The 22210-nt window shown below is 37.5% G+C and overlaps 1 long non-coding RNA gene across 4 annotated transcripts in view; it reads left to right on the forward strand.

The window, feature by feature from the left end:
* Window positions 1-22210, forward strand: part of LOC310903335 — a 581276-nt gene that overhangs the window by 25893 nt on the left and 533173 nt on the right. For all 4 annotated transcript variants that reach the window (XR_014587462.1, XR_014587463.1, XR_014587464.1 and 1 more), the window contains exons 2-3: window positions 17023-17082; window positions 17962-18040. This is a non-coding gene — a long non-coding RNA (uncharacterized lncRNA). The remainder of the gene's footprint in view (window positions 1-17022; window positions 17083-17961; window positions 18041-22210) is intronic.

A 22210-nucleotide genomic window follows, 5' to 3' on the forward strand; every position in this document is an offset into this window, starting at 1 on the left:
ACAAACAGAAAATCAGTTGCATGGGTAAATGCTATCTTCAGAGAGAAAAACACCATTTTACTACAACAGACTGTAAATATTATTTTGAGCAGCTTTTCAGAACCCTTTTCCACCTTCTTTCCTTACCACAGGTTTGCTATGAATATCATTTTGCTGTGAAACGTCCGGTTTTCTTTCCTCTAATGACTTCACCACTGAGATGCATTGTCTCTTCAGCCAGAAAGAGTTAACTCTGCTTGCCAGTGCTTTGCTGCTGAGCCACATTTAAGTAGTTCATTGGGGCATTGTGACTGTAAATGAGATATAGCGTCCTGACAACTGTTCATGATTTTTTTCATAAATAAATAAAACTGCATCAGAAGACATTCTACTTCTAAAGAACAGACAGTTAAAGGTAGTGCCTCCCCCCACTAGTCCCTAGAAGCAAATTCACTAGAGTTTACTACGATTTCAGCCCAAGAGGGGAAAATATGTTTTTAATCTAGGTATTTTTTTCCCTGTCAGTGAGTTCAGGAAGATACTTAACAGTAGAATGAAATAAAGGCCCATTGTAAAGGTAACTAGCTCATCATTACCACATGCATGCTGTTCACAAAACACATGCTACTATTTCTGCTTTACTGTTGTCTTTGATATTATAAACTTGATTTTTCTTTTTTTTTCCTAAACTGACTTTTATATTCAAGAGTATATCTGGAACTGTGTAATCTAAAAAATATTTCTAACATATGGTAAAAGTATTTGCATGCATGCAGATACCACCCTCGATCCCAAATCTAGCCATTAGATACTGTATTTTGTTTTTCCTTTGTTTGTATGTGTGCGCGTATAGGAAAGAGAAAGACTCCAGTTATGAAAGAACCCAGTCATAATACCTTCTGGTTAGAGAATGTAAGATCTGCTTGGAGAATTGGTAGCTAAAAACACCATTTAAATATTCTGCTGTTAATGCTTCAGGTTAATAAAAACTGCTGTAAGAAAATATTTTAGGATATAGATATTTAGAGCAGTTGGATTACTTTTGACAACAGTGCAAGGAATCCATTCAAAGCTGATTTCCCCCTTTTGTTCACTGAGGACCTGCAGAATCTAAGATAAAAATGGCAGTTGTCCTCAGGGCACCCTGAGGCATGTCATTAAAATTGGAATTTGATCCTCTTTTCATGGTTACTTGGGACAATCAACCACAGCAAACCTGAAAACTCATCAGTTTTCAAAAATATGACATGCCCTTGACTTTGTCAGTTTGGATTCAGTGTGCAAGATTTGAGTATTTCAAAATCCCTTTAGATGTCACTCTGTCTTCAAGAATACAAACATTGTGTCTTGTGCTATATAAAAGATACAGTGCTTCTAAATATTTCCAAGCACTAACCCTATATATGACAAGGGAAAAACTAAATTATAGTCATCAGAGAAAGATGCTTTATTAATTGAGAATTTTGAACACTGCTAATTGTAATAAATAACATACAAAGTCAGGTTCTTTATAACCATTAAAACATTTTTAAACAGAAAAATAGACTGTATGAAGTAATCTGGAGCTTTCCAAAGCTGTATGAAACTACCCATTCTACTTGGTTTTGTATTTCTAATTGGTAACTGCAACTTTAAAAAAATACCTGGAAAAGAGATGCAGCACAGCGTTTTGCCATTTATTCCTCCGTACCTGGCCTCTTACTGCTTTGAAGAACATTTCCCTCCACCCTTCATAGCTCCCAAGTTTTAAGAATTTTCACACACTTTCATATGTATTTTTTATAAATAGCAGAATTATCACTTTTCTGTTTCCTGCAAGTGGGCTGACAGAAAATTGTATTTTGTCTACATGGCAGAGAAACCACTAGCTGGCCATTTTGCTGTCACTGCTGCTTGCCATCGGGAGCTCACTGGTGGCTGACGTGCTTGAAAGCATTTGGCCTCCCTTCTCTGCTCTTCCTCATCCTGAAAGTGGAGGAGGAGCAGCTGCACCAAAATATTTTCTTCAGGAGAGGAACAGTGACAGCAAGAGACCTTTGGGTGTACCTTGACTTCTCCCCAAGGCATTTTCCTCCCAGCTATCTCATATCCTTAGACTTTCTGTAGTATGCACGTGCTAGTTCCTTCTGTTTTTGCATGTATCTTTTTACTTAGTCTGTAAACTGAAGTTCCTAGTTAATATGCAGATTATTTGTAACTGCAAACCATTTAATAATTGGCATAAAAGCGTTACACATGGAGCAGCACAAAACTTGGCAGCACTAGGCAGGAGGAGGTTTCTGTTCCTAATCCCCACAAGGCACACTGGTTAAGGTGTTTACTTGCACCATTTGTGTGGGAAGGAGAAACCTTGTCTGTTCATGCGGAAATTCCTAATTGCTTTCTTCATTTTGACAGATTTATGGGTTACAGCGAAACATAATTGCAAGTAACATAACAAAGCAACACTCTCATGAGCACCTGTAGTGTTGCTATTATAAACAGTACAACTAACATCCAGTATTGATTATTGTACGAGTACATTCTTCTGAAGGTCTCAATTTTTCTTGCTGTGTGGGTTGCTGCTTTTTCTTTCCTGCTTCTGTCTGCAGGAAAATTCCTTCACTCTTCAGCCCAGAAGGGCAATAGCTGTTGCCTCATTTTTCAGATCTGTTGTTCAACATTGAAATAGTTAATAGGATGTGCTAGGGGCACCTATAAGCTGATACTTGTCCTGAATTTTCACTTTCACAATTTAAGTCCCTGGGTTTTTACAGAATGCTCAGCTTTTTGAAGTCATCGTCTATAGAACAGTGCTGGACTTCCTAAGATAGAATAAAATATGTAAAATGGAATTTTGCGTTTGGCAGCTGAGGAAGTCACACACTTACCCACTCTGCAACAATTGGCAAAAAAAGAGATCCTTCGAGTACCTTCATGCTCTGCTGTGATGTCTGCCTCACTGATGTGACTGTTGAGGGACTTAAGGCGGATAAATGAGGGAAAGAACCACAGCCTAAGGTTAGAACAGGTCGTGGAGGTTGGTATGTAGGACACCTCCATTGTCTGCCTAATTCCTGTACTGTCTTTTCTTTTGCAACAGCGGACAAACTATCCTATATCTTTGGGCCTTGGTGTCTCCTCTGTAAATTAAAATATGTTTCTGCATTAAGAAAAAAATATCACTGACAAAATGTTGTAGGAACACAAAGGTTTTGCAGACACTGAAAATCTCCTCAGATTAGTTGTTATGATGACTTACAATGAATATATATTGCATCTGCAATAAAAACGTATATGAATATAGCCCATCAAGTAACTGATGAATAGCTGTCTTTAATAAAGAGAAAGAAAGAGGACCTTCTCAGGAGAGCAGTTCTCCAATTTAGACCTCTCCAGTTTCCTAGCTCCAGGAAATCACATCCCTGTAGGCTGCAGTGGGAAGCCTCACACAGCTGGCTGAGCCCTTCCCTGCTCCGGAGACACCGCGCACTTCGTGGATCACAGCCAGCTCTCATGCCATCTTAGCCATGATGGTAGCCTCTGTTTCATTGTTGTCAGTTCAAAGGCCTGTAGAGGGCATGTGAAGTCCTTACTCAAACTTCCTTCAGACAGAGCAGTATGCTACAGGACTTTTTTCCAGAGTTTTGAAGTCAAGCCTGTTGTATATACAGGGAAGAAGAGTAAAAGTCTGAGTCTGGGCACGTTGGTCTAATACAAGCAAAAGGAAAAGTAACAGTGTGCCTGGTTGTTGGCACAAGTCAAAAAGTATTTTGTTGGAACCAGTTCTGGTGAGAGGAATGTCAGAACTTTGAACTTCAGTTTTCCAAATCCTTCCAAAAATTCTGCTAGCAGACTGACCCCTGGCATGTTCATTGTCTGCCTGTGTTGAATTATAAATTCTGTTGACATGAGGGGTTTGTAAGTAATGCAGCTGCAATGACACAAATGGATGCAGTAAGATTTTTAGGAATTAGAAGGATACCTACAGGTTCGTAACTGTTTTTGTTTCCACTGGAACATGACTTCATGTTGGATTGAAGAGTTGTGCCAAAATAGAATTTTATGTTGACTTCTTAAAATTTATGATCAAGAACTCTTTATTACATTTGATGGGAAAAAGAATATTCTTAGAGATTATTTGAGAACTGTATCCTGATTTTTAAAATTGAGTATTGTGACTGTGGATAAAATTTGAGAGGCAGGTGAGAGGAATGGATATTAAGTAAACTTGTATTTTTGCACAAATTCAAGATTTTGATCACCAAAGATTATTTACATGTGTACCTTTAGATATTCCCTAAATTTACTTACAAAACTAGGAGAGAAAGTGTCATAAACTACCATTGAAAAATTCAACTTAAATAAGAAGAAAATATACACCTTGTAAAGGATTTAAACATTCTCTGTTTTCTCAGACAGCAGCTGAGTGGCAGCCCTGGAGAATCAAAAAGCAAATTGGCTGTCAAAGATGACTGGGGAAAAATAAGTGTGTGTTGGAAGTTATCGGCAGTGATCACCTTTTTAATTAAAGGCTGATTTTTCAACAGAAAATGCACTTTCACTGCCTGATTGCTTGCCTCATTCTATCTTTTTGTTTTCTAAAATCTCACCTCTTGAGCTCATAGTATTATTAGAGAAATTAAAATTGCATTATGTGCAAAGAAAATTTCTCGTTTATGAAGGAAAACTTGAAAAATAATGCTTAAAAGTTAAAAACGAACTTGGAAAAAAGTTCATAACTGGGAGACATCTAAAAGAAGCTATACATAAGTTATGTTTAAGTACAAATTTTTAAAGCCATCTCATCATTAATTTTTCAACTTTTTAATTTATAAATCTTTTACTGAGTAGCAGTAGTATTAAACATTAATTTTGGAAGGATTTGAATTAATTTGTTGTCAGAATTTGTTAGATTTGTTTTCATTACACTAAAGTAAATCTGCCAGAAGTCCATCGACTTGGAATTAGGGGATAGCAAGTAGATTCTACCTCATTCTGTTTGCAGTGCCTTTTCCTACTTAAACTCTTTTAAAGGACTGTCTTGTCCTTTTTTTTTTTTTTTGAACATGTAGATTTTTTAATTCTAATAGCTTTGTATCATTGTCCTAAATTCCTTATGAGAGTTAGCAGAAGTACAAGCATGATAGTATACTGAGTTTGTATACTTTATACTATACATTGAAAAGTGAACATACTAGTATTGAAAACTATATGTTGAAAATATAATACAAAATTCTGCTGCTACAAATCATGTATTTGGATTGCAGTTGCTGTGAGACTGAGCCCTTACAGATTCTTAAACTTTCCTCGGGATAATTTTAAAGCTTCACTCAGCCTAGGATTTTAGCTTAAATCTGTTAAACAGAAAGGTCTTAAGACTGTCTGTCAGAGTTTTCTGTAGATAGTAACATAAGTACTGGGCTTACTCAAATGCTGGCCTCACTGGAATCTGAGTACCTTGAGCAAGGTGCTTCATAGCAAGAGCTGAATCTAATATTAAGCATAAAATATTGATTGTTTAGATTTCTTGCTGAGAAAACTCATTAACATTTTAATATCAGTGCATGTGTATTTTCATATGACATTCTATTAATTTATGTTTGGTCAATATGAAAAAGCCCTTCTCCTGAGCCTCAGACATTCCTATCCTTAAAGAGACATAGTTTTAGTTCTGTGACCTTTTTCATAGAAACAGTGAAGAGTAAATCTCATTCAAAGCATTTAAATGAGATCAAACATAACCTGCAGAGTGGATAGAATGGAGACTCTGCTCTTTTTGCAATGCTTCTGATAGAAAAAAATTGCCTTTATCCCTTTGTTGTTGAAGTACAACTTAAATGTGATCCCATACTAGACTAAATCAGGATTAATGCAAGTGGCTGTGCTCTGAAGTCATTGTAAATGAAATCCAAATCAGATGCATAAAAATTAGTGCTCCATTTAAGTTTTAGTGGAAGCATTTTCTTCACATCCTAATGGTGGAAGCATTTTATTGTTGGAGTGCCAGTTCTCTGCTGCAAAGACAGTGTTAGTAATACATGTTAATACTGGTTACATATGGAAATTTTAAAGTCACGCTAAGTCTTGCTGCGATACACCTCAGCAAATAACACCAATTAATCATCACTGCTATGCCTTAGTTTTGGTCCATTTAGTTTTCTGATACAAAAAAAGTAGACTTAAAGACGTTTAATTATAAATATGTATGGAGGGATATTTTACTATTAATATTGAAAAAAATCATATATTTTTTTTTCAGTAGAACATTTGTGAATTCGGAATTTTTAGAAAATGTTTGTTTTATCTTCTGTATAGTACTTAGTTAAGGATTAGTTAAGGATTTCACGACGGAAGGAAATAGCCTAGTATCTCAGCTAAAAAATGTGTTGTAGAGCACATGATGTGAATGTGGCAATTGGGTAATGAGGGGTTTGTAAACTTAGTAAAGTATATAATTCTCTTCCTAAGTTCTTATCTATCTGGATTTTTATGTTTTTAAGTACTTCATGATCAGTAAATAGTAAATTCAATTTACTGAATAGAAGTTTTGTCACTTAGAAATACTCACTTGGAATATATATTTTTAATTGGCATCAATGGCACATTTCCCAGGGAGCATAACAAAATGGATCATTTAATAGATGCCCAATCTCTCCATCCATCTATCTATCAGCGCAGCACATGATGTTTTGACTTTAATATGGTAATTATCTCAGGCTGACTTCAGAGGAGGAAGCTGCCACCCACACAGCAGTGCTTAATTACTTTAGACTTCAGTTTGCCAAGAGAAAAATTGACTTTTTTTTTGCACATTGCATGGAATTGAAATGATTTCATTGTCATTTTATTTGAAATGCAGCCTGACATCACCATGGCATCATGGGAAAGAAAATGCAAAATTTCTCTGAAATTCTTAAAATAGGCTGAAAGCTGCCTTATATTTTAATGGTTTTCTATGAAGCCTGTGTTCACATTCCTTGAATGTTAATGATGAGCTGCTTCTGCTTATGGGAGGAATTTTTTTCTGTGAATACATTTCATTTGCAAGCCAATGAATGCAGTTTTTTTTAAAGTTGCCAAAACCTGATACAAACTCTGGCATTTTAAGGGCAGGTGACTGTTCAAATTAATGTTTGCACAGTGTATAGTTTGAGCACATAACTAATAAGATGAAAGAGATAATGAATTAATGGTAGTATACAGGCAGCTTAGGAATCAAAGAAGTATTTTTTTGTCATTGACAATCACAGTTATTATCACGAAATGAGATAAAAAAAGTTGTGTATGTGTGTTTTCAGCAACTGAAAGCTAAATTTAATATCTATGAAAATTAGCACAAGGTTTTATATGTATGTTGTTAAACATGCTGCTAATTGATTTGCCATACAAATACAGGGTGTAACCTGCTTGAATTAAGACTGTAGACAGATGTTTGTGCTCAGAAGAGGAGAACTCGATTTCTAGATATGTTACCTTGAAGTCCGCTGAAGACAAAGGGCCATTTTGGGATTGACATCAAAAGCTTTATTGGGTCTCTTGCAACTGCTAGTGCCAGCGGTGTTAAAATCACCCTAAGCCTAGAGGAAAGGAGGAGATTGAGCAGACCAGTAGCAGGAAGGCTCCCATGGGGAAAAGCTCTTTGCTATCAGGGTGGAAAGCAAAGGCCTGGGTCTCAGCTCCGATACCTTCCAGTGGGTGGAAAGCTGTTGGTGGGAACGTGAGTAATGCAGATGAGTCCTGGAAAGTATTTAGTGCAATCTCTCTAGCCGCAGCTACTCAGTGCACTGCTGCCTGGGAGCAGAGGTTGGGGTTGGTCAGTGTCTGGGCTGTGCGCTCTGTCCACATTTCCCCTGGCCCTGTGTGCAGGACTGAGGGAGGGAGAAGCACATGCATTTCTCTGTGGCATGGTCTGTAATAAATCTTCACGCGTTGAATGCTGCCAGTCTTGCTGTTATAATTTTACACTCAACAAGAAAATTCAATACACTGTCCTCCCAAATGGCAAATAAATAATATCAATACTTTCCTTTTTAAGGTTAGATATATCTTCTTCTCTTGGTTTAGACAGCTATATAGCAAAGACCCACTGAAATTATTATTTCATTGTCACATAAACTTTTCACAAAAGAAGAATACAGAGAAGCCTTTTGAAATAAATCTGGTGACACTAGAGAGTTTACAAATACTAGCATATTAATCTACAACTAAAATAATAATAAAAAACACCATGCTGCTAAAGATGTTTAGTATTATCCGCTCGCTGCGGGAGTTTATTAGAAACTCCAGCTTTCTTTTATTAAAATTTCAATTGGCTTGGTGAATGAGATCCTATGTTAGTGTCATAAAGTGAGAAGCCAGAAGGAGAGGATATTGGCATTTAAGTTCAGATTTCATTTTGAAATAGTGTATATTATACCAGAGTATTACATATCACAAATAATACATATTAGTGGTGTTAGAAATAGTTGCACTGATTCCTATATTCCTCAAATTGTCACTGGTTTCTGTGCCATCTGTTAGTTTATACGTGTCATTTTTAAATATATCCTAAGAGGTTTTTAATATAACTGTAAATGGGAAGCAAATCCTGCATAGTTCTGGTTGGCACAGATGATCTCCCAGAAGTGGCTTCAGTGTCAAGGAGTGAACTTTGAACCAAAAGCTGTTGTGAACCAGTATAGGGATGTCCATGGATTTAGATTTGAGAATTGTATCTTTTTAGGTCCATAATTTAATAGCCATTTTGATTTGAGCCTGCTGAGTTTTTTTTCACCTACATTCACACTTATGTACAATGGCAGTGTGAACGGGATCGTTTACCTCAATTGGGAACTGTGGTTTTTTTGGCCCTTTTAAAAAATGATTAGAGGGTTCTCAGCTTAACTATTGCTACTGCACTGAGTTGTGGTGGATAGTTTTGTATAATTATGCTAAAAACATTGGCAAAGATTTTTGCAGCATATCAGTCCCCATATTTCCTGGCATCTTCAAAAAGGGTGAGCTGGTAAAGAATAGATGACCAGGTAGCGTGCAGGAAAATGGGGGTGTGGGGGGTAGGATATACTTAACGCTCCTCTTTGGCCTTTCCAGGATTATCTTTCTTGTAGGCTTACAGTGGTAATGTTTTCTGCACTGGTCTTTTCAAACACAGTGGGTAGAGCTGAATAGGGGTACAGTGTCAAACACCCAAGAACGCATGGTTAGAAGGGAGGAACATGACTCTCCCATTTCTCTGCAATGATGAAGGGACTTGGCTGAAGTGGTGGTCAAAGCTTTATTCCACCTAAGATTGCACAGAAGGAGTCTAAGGTGTGTGTATGCATACACGTGTGTGTGTAGATATACATATATGCAGAATATAAATACATATATTTCAAAATTCAGTTTCATACCTTTGCTTTTCAAGAGCATCTCTGGACTGCTGTTAAATTCTGAATAGATGTTTTTCCTTTTTTTTTTTTTTTTTCCATCAGAACTTTGGTGGTCTCAGCACAGTGACATCTGGACATGTTGCAAAATGGTCATAAATTAGCCCACAGTCTGTTTGAAAGACTGCTGTAATTAACTTAAGATTTTTTAAATTTTATTTTTGAAGAGATTCCTCTGTTCTGCTGTTTGTGATTGGATAATCAGTATTTCATTACTGAGTGAAGTGTTGCTTTAGAAGTTGATGGCACCACCAACTCAGTCCAGCTGGAACCCTCCAAGATGGGAAAAAAAAATCTCACATCCCCCCATCTGGATTCTTCAAGACATAGCGAGAAGTTTGCACTTCTGCAGCTGCAGTTCTTTCATGACAGGTTCTGTAAATTTTACACATGGCTGTCTGCTTGGAAAATATTTTCCAGATTTACGTGTTTACAGCATTGACATGTGAAGCTGAAGAGCCTTCCTTCTCGATTATGGCACAAGTACTCACAGATTGCACACTAACTTTATAAAATCTGGAAATGGATCATTTATAACTTTCAAACAAATCAAAGTGCCCTTTGATCTTGACTCCAAGTTTCTTTAAGAGCAGCAAATAAAAATAACTTTTTTTGGTGTTTTTCCCTAAATATGGTCACTATTAATGTAGCTGTTATATCTCTCTGAAAACTTGAGTAACACATTTAATCCATTTTTGTTTCAAAGTGTTTGTCCTCGGTGGAGAAATATTAATTCAGCATAAGTAGGCACCAGAGAGAACACTGTATGGCTGTGAAGTGTGTCTGTAGAGGCTGTACGAACTCAGCAAGAGATATCCTGGTCCTTCCTTTACTCTCTCTTACTTGTGTGGTTTTCTATTCATGAATGTTATCGCAAAAGGGGAATGGCTTTGTTGGGGCGGAGGGGGGAGCAAACGCCACGGAAATCTGTAGTTACTTTGATGCAAATTAATTTATCCCATAAACTTCAATTATGTTTCTGATTCCTACATAACCACTAAACACTTTTAGTGGTTATAAACATTTTTTAAACGTAGCATTAAAAATGCATGCTGTTGGAAGTGTGAAAAATCTGTAACAATTAAAGAACTCTTGGATTTTAAAATATTGCATTCGGGCAGTAATCATCCCTGATGAGCTTCAGCTCACCAGATTGCCTATATTTACTATTTTCCTTTGACCATTATTTATAGTACCCTGAGTTATGTTTTAAGATATCTTTTGGATGCTATAAAACTTTAAGAGGAAACAATACAGCTTGCTGACAAAAGAAATACACATCATTTATGAATTCTGGTGGCAAAAATACTTAATATTTGTTAGACCTTGCTATTTTCACAAACGTGTGTTTCTGCTGCTTGAATACTAGTTTGACAGCCATCTATGGTCCACTATCTTAAGTATTTTCTTAATGTTAGTCACAGCATTGTCTGAAATATTTTACCTTTATAACAGATAAACTGTGGCACAAAGGACATTAAAAACCCATTTTCTGTATTATGGGTAGACTTTAGGAGGAAAAGATCGGGCATTTCAAAACCAAAAACCGCTCTGGAGAAATGTGAAGTCGTGTGGGTTAACAGAGCAGGTGTCAGGTAGCTCATTTACAAGGGAGGAATGAAACGCGTGCAGGCAGTTTGAACATTTATGACCTGCTTTCAAAGACCTGAGCTCAGACACAATTTTAGCAGAGCCTTGCGTGGTCTAAGGCAGCTTTTCATTCCATGATGTGTATTGAGATGGGTAGGGGCTTCAAAAGGCTTTGTCGTGTGTTTGGTGTGGCAAGTCCTTGAGGGAAGACTGTGCTCCCAGCAGCCTGGGCCTAAGGCAGGCCCGTGAGGCTCAGCCCCAGCCCACTGGGCCTTGTGGCAATGCGCCACAGAAATGGCTCACAGGTGGAAACCCAACATTTGCTGCTTTTGACCAGCTCCTTTTCGTAATTCTGTCGTATGTGCACAAGACTCTTGCAAATGAGCAAAAACCTTAAAATATTTGATGCTTCCCATTCAGATTAAGGATAACGAAGGATTCGAATAAAACTAGAAGCAGGCCTATGTCCTTCCAGCCACTTAACAGTTAAAAAAGTCCTCTCATGCTTTGTGGTGGAAGCTGGACAAATATGAGAGAGAAGGCAGCAAGTCAGACTACTTTGGGATTCATTTTTGCATTGAATTCCAGGTGGTGAATAGCTAGGATAACCTAAAGGAACAAGATGAGCTAAAGACATGTTGACGTAAAATGTGAGTCAACCCTTTTTCAGTAAGTTGCATCATCACTGTAAACAAATGAAAACTATTGCTTTTTATCTAGTTATGCAGTACCCTCCATAGACCACAATGCCATTTAAAAAATGAACAAAGCAACAGGTGCAGAAGGAAAATGAGTGTCTGCTTTTCTTCAAGAAAAAAAATCTGCTTTTTAACAGCATCGGAGTGCTCATAAAACACTTAATGATGATCTGTAAATACAAAAAGCCACACTGTATACATGTACTGTACTAAACTGTACACAAACAAGGCAATGTTTCTGTAACTTGCTTCTACTATGAATTTCTTCCCAATACTCTTTCATCTCTACATAGCTTTCTGATAGTTGGATAATTTTGTTTGAAAATGAGCTTTACTGTCTTCTGTGTATCTGAAATAAACAGCCATAACTGTAATACTATAATCCAAAATTCAACAGTATAGAGTTCACAAAGATTTGTGTTACTTTATCGAGCTAAAGCCAAAAATCTGTAGTAGAGTTGCAAATGATTGTTATTTGAAACAGCTGCCATACAGCTTCTAAATCCTTTCCCCTGCTGCTTTAATACACAATTTCTTTACAGTTTTTCCACAAAGTAACTTTTTTTTCTATATAGCTCATTACTCCTGTAGCAAAAATTCTGTAGTATTGTACTCTTGCTATGCTAATGCCTGGAAGAGTAGCTGTTAATAAAACTCATAGTCTGTTGGCTAATTGATTTTTGGAAGAAAGAAAATGGACTTTAACAGGCCTTAATAGCTAATAGGCATTAATATGTTAAAGTTGCTTTTTGAGATTATAAGTGCTTGTTTGCTCATAATTAGGATTAAACCTAAACGTAGTGAGTAGTGATTATGTAAATGACAGTGCTGAGTGGAGAGAAAAGAACATTTTAAAACTGTTTTTTAATCTTTGTATTCCATACTCCAACAATCACGGAGTGGGAATGGATGAGGCTCACGTGCTCAGGGTTATTCCCAGTTGGGATGTTGGGGGGTAGTGGTATTTGCAGCACCGCATCTGAAGACTTCTCCCGTTCCTCCTCTTGGAGCGAGGTCTCAGAACAAAAAAGGAAGCTATTTTATAAAAACTGAAAATTAAAATCTATGCTGCACTTCTGCACCACTTCAAACACCTACAGTGCTCCTGACATTTGTGGTTGGGATCCGCTGGAGGAAAGTGAGGAAAAGACGTATTTCATTACGCATTTCATTATGTATTTCATTACAAATAGTTTACACTGAAAATTATCTTGGTGCCATGGTAGCCACTGGTGACCTCTTTTGCCTTCTCCTCCTTTCCCATCTGAAGGCCTTGAGAACCAGTCCTCCAGCAAAGGCAGGGATGCTGGCAAGCCAACATCTGCTTTAGAATTTGGCATTCCCGTGTGGCCACCAGGGCCGACAGCTTCTATCTGGTATTTTGTTCTTCCACTTGCTGAAGCAATGAGTGGTATTTGGTCTACTAAATTGTTGTTAACAGTACATACATGCTTTTCTAAATTTTCCTGCCCAATATGAAAACATTTTATTAGATCTATTTCATTTAATAATTAATTATGTGATGCATTTTATCAAGCAGGAGTCATAATTCTTTATGTAATATCTCTTTAAAATTTTACATAGGCAGAACTTGTCCAAGGATTTTGTTTGTGTTCCCTGAGAGGTAAATCTTCAGACATAAGGAACAGTCCCAAAGTTTTTCAGTGGTTAACTATCATAATGACAAAGTAAGAAAATTTATTTCTTTGTGTAGAACTTACACTGTTGCTTGGTGTTATGCACCTAAATGTCTTCTTTTGCATAATGGAAGTATCAGTGTGTGCCATTATGCACAGGTGATTGCAAGCCTGCAGGTGTAATAGTTTTCTTTGCTAGTACTTTTAAAAGCCTTGCATTTAAGTATTGTAATTTGGAAGTGTCTTCCTAGTGGAAAGAATTTCTGGTATAAGTGTATTCATTGAGATATTTAATGCAATTAGTTGTTTCTGTTGATTCATCACTCACAAAACTTTTGGGGTTTCCTTGTTAAATGTCTTGCTTCAGAATGGTGAAGAATGTAAGCCGAGTAATCAGACAATAAATAAATATTTGCATTTTCAGTAAATAGTTTGAGATATAGACAGTGTCCAAGGTACTTGTTAGTGAGAAATTGAATGAGAAGATGCTTTAATATTCCTTCCACATAGCATAGGATGTGGAACGTTATTAATTTAACAATAATGTGAGTTGAAATGCTTTAGCTTTGTCATGAGGAATGTTTGCCTCATTCACTGCAAGCCTTTCAGCAGTGACTTCTAACTGCCTGTTTGCTCTTTGAGTGGAACCAACTACAGCAAGTGCAGTGCTCTAACTCTGGCCATGTCAGCCATGGAAAGGGGGTGACTACACTGAGCACCAGGTGATGTTCTCACAGAAACATGTTATCATAGACACGTGTTGTGCTTCCATTTTGCTGCAGCTGTTGTAAGTTTCTGCAAAAGAGCCTTATTTGTCATGTAGATGTTAAAATTTCAACCAGAGCCCTTCCACTTTGGTTAGGTGCTGGTCCTCCCTTTACATGTCTTCATAGATGGTGGATCCTGGCATCCTGAATTAAACTTCCACCAAGGTGTGGGTTAGAGGCAGTAAATCCAGACAAGTTTGATTCTCAGTTCTTCTGGATTTCCGCCTTTCACTCATATTTTCCAAATATTATGACATCAACATTTTCAGAAATGTCATTATAAATGAGAATAGAGGACTATTTTTTTTCCTGGTGAATAAGATTCTCCATGTTGTATGACAGTAAGAGATTGTTTCAAAACACTTTTTCGGAGAAATTTCAATCGATTTCATTCTGTTGGGGATGGATTCTTCATGCACTTCTTAGTGCATGGGGAAAGTATTCAAACAGTAATGGGGAATAGAGCACAGAGATCCCAGTGAGCAGTCATTTCATAGAAGGCAGTCACAAATCAAGGCTTCTGAGGGTTAAATCTCATGAAGCGTGGTATCTGTTTAATACCTTTCTTACCAAATAAGAAAGTAGCTGCTAGGAATTTTCTCCTACTTCTCTAGTTTTTTTCCGAACAGGAGAATCTTGAGCATGGTGTGCCCCAACCAGGAAGCGCTCTGGGAATTTTCATAGATAACACTAAATAAGGAGTTAACTTACAAATTCAACTTCTGCTGACTGAAGTAAGAGATGACCTAGCTTGACTCTCAGATTTGAAACTGTACTTGCATGTTGGCAGGCAGAAAAGTAAACAACATTTAACTTGTAAACTTAAAACTTAATTAATGTTATTAAAGTAATTGAGATAACATGAATATAAAATGCCAAGATGCTGTTTTTATAGTACCATATACAAAGCAGAACTGTAGTAAAAGTAAGTCATTCCACAGCGTATAAGAGCATGCATTATTAGTACATTAATATTTGTGTTTATGGGAGCTTTTAATAGTTTATAGGGCAATTGAAACACTAAAAAAATAATCCTGGAGGCTGCCAAGAATCACAAAGGACAACAAATATGTTAGGGTATAATGTATAATCCAGAGTATTTCTAGAATATCCCAAAGAACAGACAAAGCCACATTGGCATGGATGGGACACTGCCAGTTGCCTGTACAAAGCCCAGGCTTTCTTAAAATAATGGCAAAGCAGACTCAGGCACAATGCTATTTGTGTAAACTTCTGCTGGGGTAGAGCTGGCAGGAGGTCTTAGCAGTGGACGCCAGACACGTTGTCCTCTGGCAGCCATCTACAGCAGTTCTCAAGGTCACTGCTGCCCGAGGAGCTGCTTTGGTGAAGATGAGTCACTCAGACCTCCACATAACACGAGGTGGTGACACCGCTTACTGTAGCTGAGCTGGTGTTTCTGGGAGAGATCAGGATTAGTTTGGTTCAAGGAGGTGTAATTTCAATTATACAGCACCGGTGTTAGTAATCAAGAGCCAGGGAAAAGAGAGAATTAAATCTCCTATGTTTATTTCTGTAAGAATGGGGGCATGCAGGAATATAATTTTGATGGGAATGAATGTGGTTAACACAGTGTAATTAAATAACCTCTAATATTTTCCAATGTAACATTTCTGACAGTGGTAATGTAATGACAGTGCTATTAATTAAGTGGGTATATAGAAAAGTATGGATAGATTATCCTGGAGGGTAATTGAGTCAAGTAAAGATGCAATGAGAAATTTGAGTGTAAAAGTGAAGGAGAGGGAGAGGAAGGAGCAAAACAAATCTGCATTAAAGACGTAGTCACATAGTTGGAATGATGTTCATTAGAGAGTATTGAATTTGTGTGCAACTATTACATGTTCCAGGTTACGTTATGTTAGCAAACCAACTCCAACCAAATGAACAAACGAAAAACCCTTCATTGATTGATTCATCTATTCATTGGAAAAAAATGCCATGCTTGGTACTGAATTCTATCAGCAGTTTAACAATACTACGGAAAATAGATTTGAATTTACATTATAGACTGTAGAATGTGTTTTTAAATTCCTATTAATTTTCTTAGGCTTTTTCCAGGAGATCTATATTTTTCTTAGAAAATAAAAGACCTTTTTTTCATTTTTTTTTTTCATTTTTCTTTTTTCTTTTAGTCATGTACAACACATTTGACCCTGGCTAATGTTATTCACCGATTTTAGCGTCTCAAAGAGAGAAAATGTATTTGCTAGTTTTGTACCCTATAACTAAATTAATAGACTCAGGGACCAATTCATTAAAATTTTATATCTGATTTGTTTGGGTCATAGCTCTGTTATAACTCGTTATAAATATCTTATATTCCTTAATATTGCATACTCTGTTAACTTAACAGACATTAACAACAGTAGCCCATTTGGAGTTAGAGGGGAAAAAGCAATAATCCTTTAACTCACCAGCTGAAAAATGACACAAAACGCTTATGTGTTACAAAAGTGATTTGACCCCTCTTGCTTGTAATCAAGGAAATTATAAATAATTAAGTGACCTTGGGAGAGGATCAATAGGAACTGTCCACCTTCCTCCCCTAATGATCTGATCCTTTTATTTACCCATTCAGGAATTCACTGAATGGTACGCTGGGCTAAGGCTCTCTTATTTTCAGGTTCTTTCATATAAGATATTGAACAGTTCTTGCTACTTTATGACAAGATTAAGGAAACACTGTCTCCAGCTTTTCTATTGAAATTATTTCATGTATGGTTCTTTAAAGGTATTGACTGACTCAGAACCTCAGAAAAGGTTTCATTACACAAGGTAAACTGGAGGAGTGTTTTACTCCCTCCATTTCACTGGTCAGGGTGGAGGGGCAGGGAGGGGAACCAAACACCTAACCATCACTTAATTCCTCTGTGGTTGATTACTGTACATCTTGCTCTTTTTTTTTCTTTTTTTTTCCCAGTCGTTCCATGGCAACATCTTTGTTAAAGAGAGGAGAAGCCGTCACGCTGGCAATAGAAAGGTAAGGTTTACAGAAAGAAAAAAAGGAAGTCCTTGTGGAAAAAAGGATCAGAGATGAACTGACATTATTAGAAAAGCTATCACTGATCTTTAAGACAAGACTGTACGGACTCTGACGGACATATTAAGGGAGAACTACAGATGGTTTCCTGAACCAGAGGGGACCATTCATAAGAAAGATTTATGAAAATACAGGAAAGCAAGGAGAGAAGTCTTGTCCTCATGATAGAGTAGCTCCTTGTGGCAGAGTCTGAAATGCTACATTTTAAATATGTGTACTCAGTGACATTAGAGGAGGACACTGGTTATCTCTTTCTCTCTACTCAAGCCCCCTGTTAGTGCCCAGTGCAGTCTTTCTCTGCATGACTGGTGGATCCAGCTACACCTGTCACTATGTGCTTGAGCAGTCTATGGGAACTGTTCTACACCTGGAGTAGTATTTACATAAAGAACAAAGTAAAACAAACAAAAAACCCGACACTTGTTAGCTTCCTTAATTGCTCATCTGATGTGAGACTTGGACAATGTGAAGTAAAAGCTGGTGTGAAGTACTACCAGTAGTGCTAGTACTGCTGGTGTGATACCAGTATCAGAGAAATCTCTGAAAGCTTTACTTGTATGAACTTAGTAATTAACAGCCTTAGTAATTAACAGTCTAATGTAGTACTAACAGCAAAGAGGTTGCTGTGAGCTTTCTGCTTTTCTGCTGGTATCACAGGTGAGTATTTCTAGATGTGAGGAATGTAGGTCGGGGTTTATGGTTATTCCTTCAGAGTTTTTTTATTTTTTTTGGTGGTGTGATTGTTTAGCACTCAGCACTACTCCTTGAGGAAGAGATGTACTGCTGTTACCACAGTCTTGCTTCTTTTTGTTGCATCAGGTACAGAGCCCTCCTTCCTGCCATTCAAGAGTGATCCCTCGAAAACTTTTTGGGAAGCCCCTGTTCTGACACTCTCCAAGTGAGTACCTGTACAACATGCTGGTTTTTTATCTGAGCAAGGGTCCTTTCGAAGTTACTGAGGGGTGGGTCATCTCTGCACAGCAGAGAGAGAGACTATCTTCTGTCAGCTTTGGAAGGTCTGCTACCTGGTGGTAAACCCACAGAGTGGGAAATGGCACTGGACTTATAGAAAGGACCTTTGCAGGTAATTATGGAGGAGCAGTACTGGCTCTTGGGTAGGCACACAAAGCCTTCCTGTCCTGATTTGCAGAACTCTTCTATTTTTACTGTATTCACAAGGAGCGTCTGATATGCTGTTTAGTATTATGTGTATGACAGTGCTCCTGGAGTCATCATTTTTCAAATCCAAAGGCTTTTGGCAGATTTAACAAGATTTTTTCTCCTTCTTCAAGCAGGGAAAGTAGTTTTCTTTTTTATAAATATTCATTTTTATATCCACCCAAAACTACTTTCTCTTTTCTAGGCCTTTAAAGGCCAAGGACTCTAAAAACTGTGTGGACACATTGTGAAAACTATAATAGTAAAACAAACACTCTATGGTGCAATTGCTGATGGATGATATTTCCATGAGACATTACGTAAAACAAAAAAGGAAGTGTTAAGCTTTTTGCTTTTCTTCCTGGAAGCCATAAATCTGGAAACCCTGTTTATAGTTCTTTCAGCACTGTGTAACTCTGATACTTTGAAATTTCATGGTATAAAAAGTATTGCTCATGCTACAGCTTGTGGCTAATTGCTGGAATAGGTGGAAATGACAGGCCACTAATTTTTTCTCTCTCCTGTCCTCTGAGTCTGCTTTAGATCTCATATTCCTTCTGGCATAAACCAGAGTGGGATGTATGGGGTTGTTGACCAGGATGGTCTGTGTGTGTTCATATAAAGGAGGGATGCTTTTGATCTTTGTATTTGCATGCTAAACTAGGCATATTTTAGCCCTCACGTTTTGGACTTTGATCAGTAAGCCAAACTTAGGAGAGAAGAGCTGAACAGAATTGAGAACAAAGACTGCCTAAGGTTGCAAAAATGCTACGTTTCACTCATCTGCTACTAAATATCTGACTTGGTTTTTGAGTTCTTCCTGATGGTAGTGAGAGAGATAGCTGATAAGTGTTCTGCCCATCCGAGGCAGCCCCCAGTTAATAGAAGACTGCCAATAATTGTCAAAATGTCAGAAAACCATTTAAAGATTTACAGCTTCACAGGAAAAAAAAAAAAAAAAAGATAACTGCCCTTTTTGCTCCTTTAGTAAATTGAGAAAGTCGGGGTAAAAACTCTATTAACTAGAATAAGTGTTAGTTCAGAGTCCAGGAGTCCAAATTTTCTTTGACTCTGTAAGATGACAATCTCTCACCAGATGCTTATGACTCTAAAGAATGACAGAGTTGCAGATTTCTACTTTCATCAACTGTTTTTCTGTCAGCACTGTGCAAATGCTAAACTTGATTCATCAAGTTGTTGAACTGCACTGACTAGAGTTTTGTGCGTTAAAGAAAGGATAAATCATTATTAATAGTAACATTAGGGAAATGCAGGAACCTTTAAAATGTGTGTTAGCAGAATTGTGCCATCGGAAGTTTCTAGATTCTGAGTAGATTAACTCAATGAAATCATAGATGAGTACTGTTTTTACTTCAGGTAAACCGGAGGAAAAAGTCCCATTTAATTTATTTGTTATAGGTGGATAGTTTGGAGACCCAATGCCTTCCATTCTTCCATCATAAATATTATTTAAATTCTCTTTCCTTTAAAACTCAGGTGAAATTAATTAATCAGGGAAGATGGGGATTAACCTTCATTTTTACTATTGCATCATAATGTTAAACATGTGAAATGGAAGGCATAGATCTTTCAGGACATTGTAATGCAGTAAAAGATTGCAAATACTTCCATGCAATACAATAATTTCATGGTTTGCTTTGTGACATATTCTTTAAAAACATATTTCAAACCTTTGTGATATGCATTTAAAGACTGGTGAAATATTTGTGTAGAATAATATGTTTCTTAATTTTAGTTACAAGATTTTGTCATTTTTGTCATTAATCACAATGACAGACTTTTCTCTTTAGGCCAAGGGCAAAAGTTTCTGGTTGTTGATTTAGCCAGAAAGTACTCTAAAGTTTACAGTGGCATGTCATTAATATTTATGCTGCACAGGTAATAGAGTAAATATTAGACCCATGAATTATTGAAAGTGAAAGAAAAGTGATGAAATACTGTTTGTTAGTTTGGTTGTTTTGTAGTTTTGCATGTTTGTGAGAAATGAGGGACGCCTGAAAGAGAGAATCACTTTGATTACTGCTTATGATTTCTACATTAATGGGAATTTTCATTGTCAGATCATACGAATATTAAAAATAACTCTAAATGCAATTCTTATGGTGAACTGTAGTATAAGAAAGATTGAAAGCAGTTTAATACAGGTAATTTAGAGAGGCTACAGGAGTACCCTTTACAAATGACTATACCCTCAAGAAAGTGTTGTTTCCAGAGTACCGTCGGTCTTTACTATGATTTCCTGCATGACACAGGGCAAGTGCTTTAGCCCAACTTTTCCCTTCTGTTAGAGGATGAACACAGACATGTTTGCATCAGGCTTTCTGGATTATTATCCCACAGCTGCTGTTCAAGGGGCTTGTCAATGGACTTAAGACTTTGATAGTTTTTTATAAATTTCCCTCTTAACTTTGGGTGTGGATTGTAAGAAAATTACGTACATGTAAACTGGGGGAGTAGTGTCAGTGGTATTCGTGTCTGCCAGAGCGTGAAACAGGGAAACAGGTAAGGATTTTCTTTTTGGAGATTCTATGGTGAGTTTGTAGCAGTTTGCAGCTATTCCTGTATTTAGCAGAGGGAACAAGGAAGGTCAGCAAGGTCAACATATTAAGCAGAAAGTGTATGAGATAAAGGTTTGCACCAACTATTGGACTTCTGACTTGAATATACACCAACAAAGTAATAGTTATTAATAGTGGTGAGGGATTGTAGAGCAGCCTGACCATGATGTTGGAGAGGATCTTGCAATCCTTGGTCACTCAAGGACAGGCAAATCATCCAGCTGATGGTACTGTAGTCTGAGTTGGCTGACAGTGAATTGATTTCCCAGATCACGTTCTTGTTTGTAAAATACTTTCTCTGCCTTACTATCATTTTTTTCATGGATGGTTTCAAAGCTTTCTGATGTTGTAGATATATTGTATCCTCTCTGCAGAGTCAGCTCCCTTCCCTAGCAGTGTGTATTCACGCCACATGTGGCCGTCATCTTCTTACCCTGTTCTGTCAGTTCCTTCTCCTCCTTAGCCTGGCAGCTCCGTGGGACAGCACGAGGGCTGATGGCTGAGGGGTGCTAACTGATAGCTCTCCTTTCCTCAGAGTGGCGTAACCCATTGCTGACAAGCCCATGCCCTGCTGCTGTCATGGAGCTGGCTTGGAGGCCTGGGCTGATGTGGCAGCAGGAGAGGGTTTCTCCTTGAGGTTGTGACTTTGTGCCCACACTAACCTGCTGCCCTAGACAGCTATCATGCTTGTGTTAGAAGTTTGTGTGTGTGTTTGTTATTTCTCACTCTTTTAAGAGAGACTGTATTGCGCTTCATTATGAATACTAAGGAATAGATTAATGCAATCCACTTTGGCATACACTGACATGATTGTTAGATTGGTCAGAGAGATTACATAATGGTAAGAAGAGGTACTTCTGTAGTGATCCGTGCAAGATGTTACCTAACAATATCCAAATTTTCTGCTAAAGCCGTAGCACTTGCCAACAGTTAGCACAGTGTGGTATGAAAGTGATCTGAGCCGCTTTCTGTGTCATGTGTATCTGTCTTTATCACGTTTCTTTTTTCTCCTTCTGTGGTACTTATTAGTGAAACCTGACCGTGCAGGAGCAAGCACAATACAGGAGATTGAATCAAGCCTAATATAGCTGTCTTTTGTGCTGATGCTCAAAGCTTGTAAGCAGGAGAGATGTGAAGAGAACCTCTCTGCTCTAGTGTTGCCTTCCCATGGAATGCAAAGGAATTCTGGCCTGAGGAACTGAATCCTGCCTGGATAGGATGATCATGCTTGTGGGGTAGGCCAGGTAGATGACACAGTAACAAATCAATGCTGTGTTCATAACGAAGAACCCATGGTAATAATAATAATTAAAAAAATAAATAAAAAATCA

Source organism: Anser anser (genome assembly GCF_964211835.1).
Source record: "Anser anser genome assembly, chromosome: 8".
Classification (NCBI taxonomy): Eukaryota; Metazoa; Chordata; class Aves; order Anseriformes; family Anatidae; genus Anser; species Anser anser.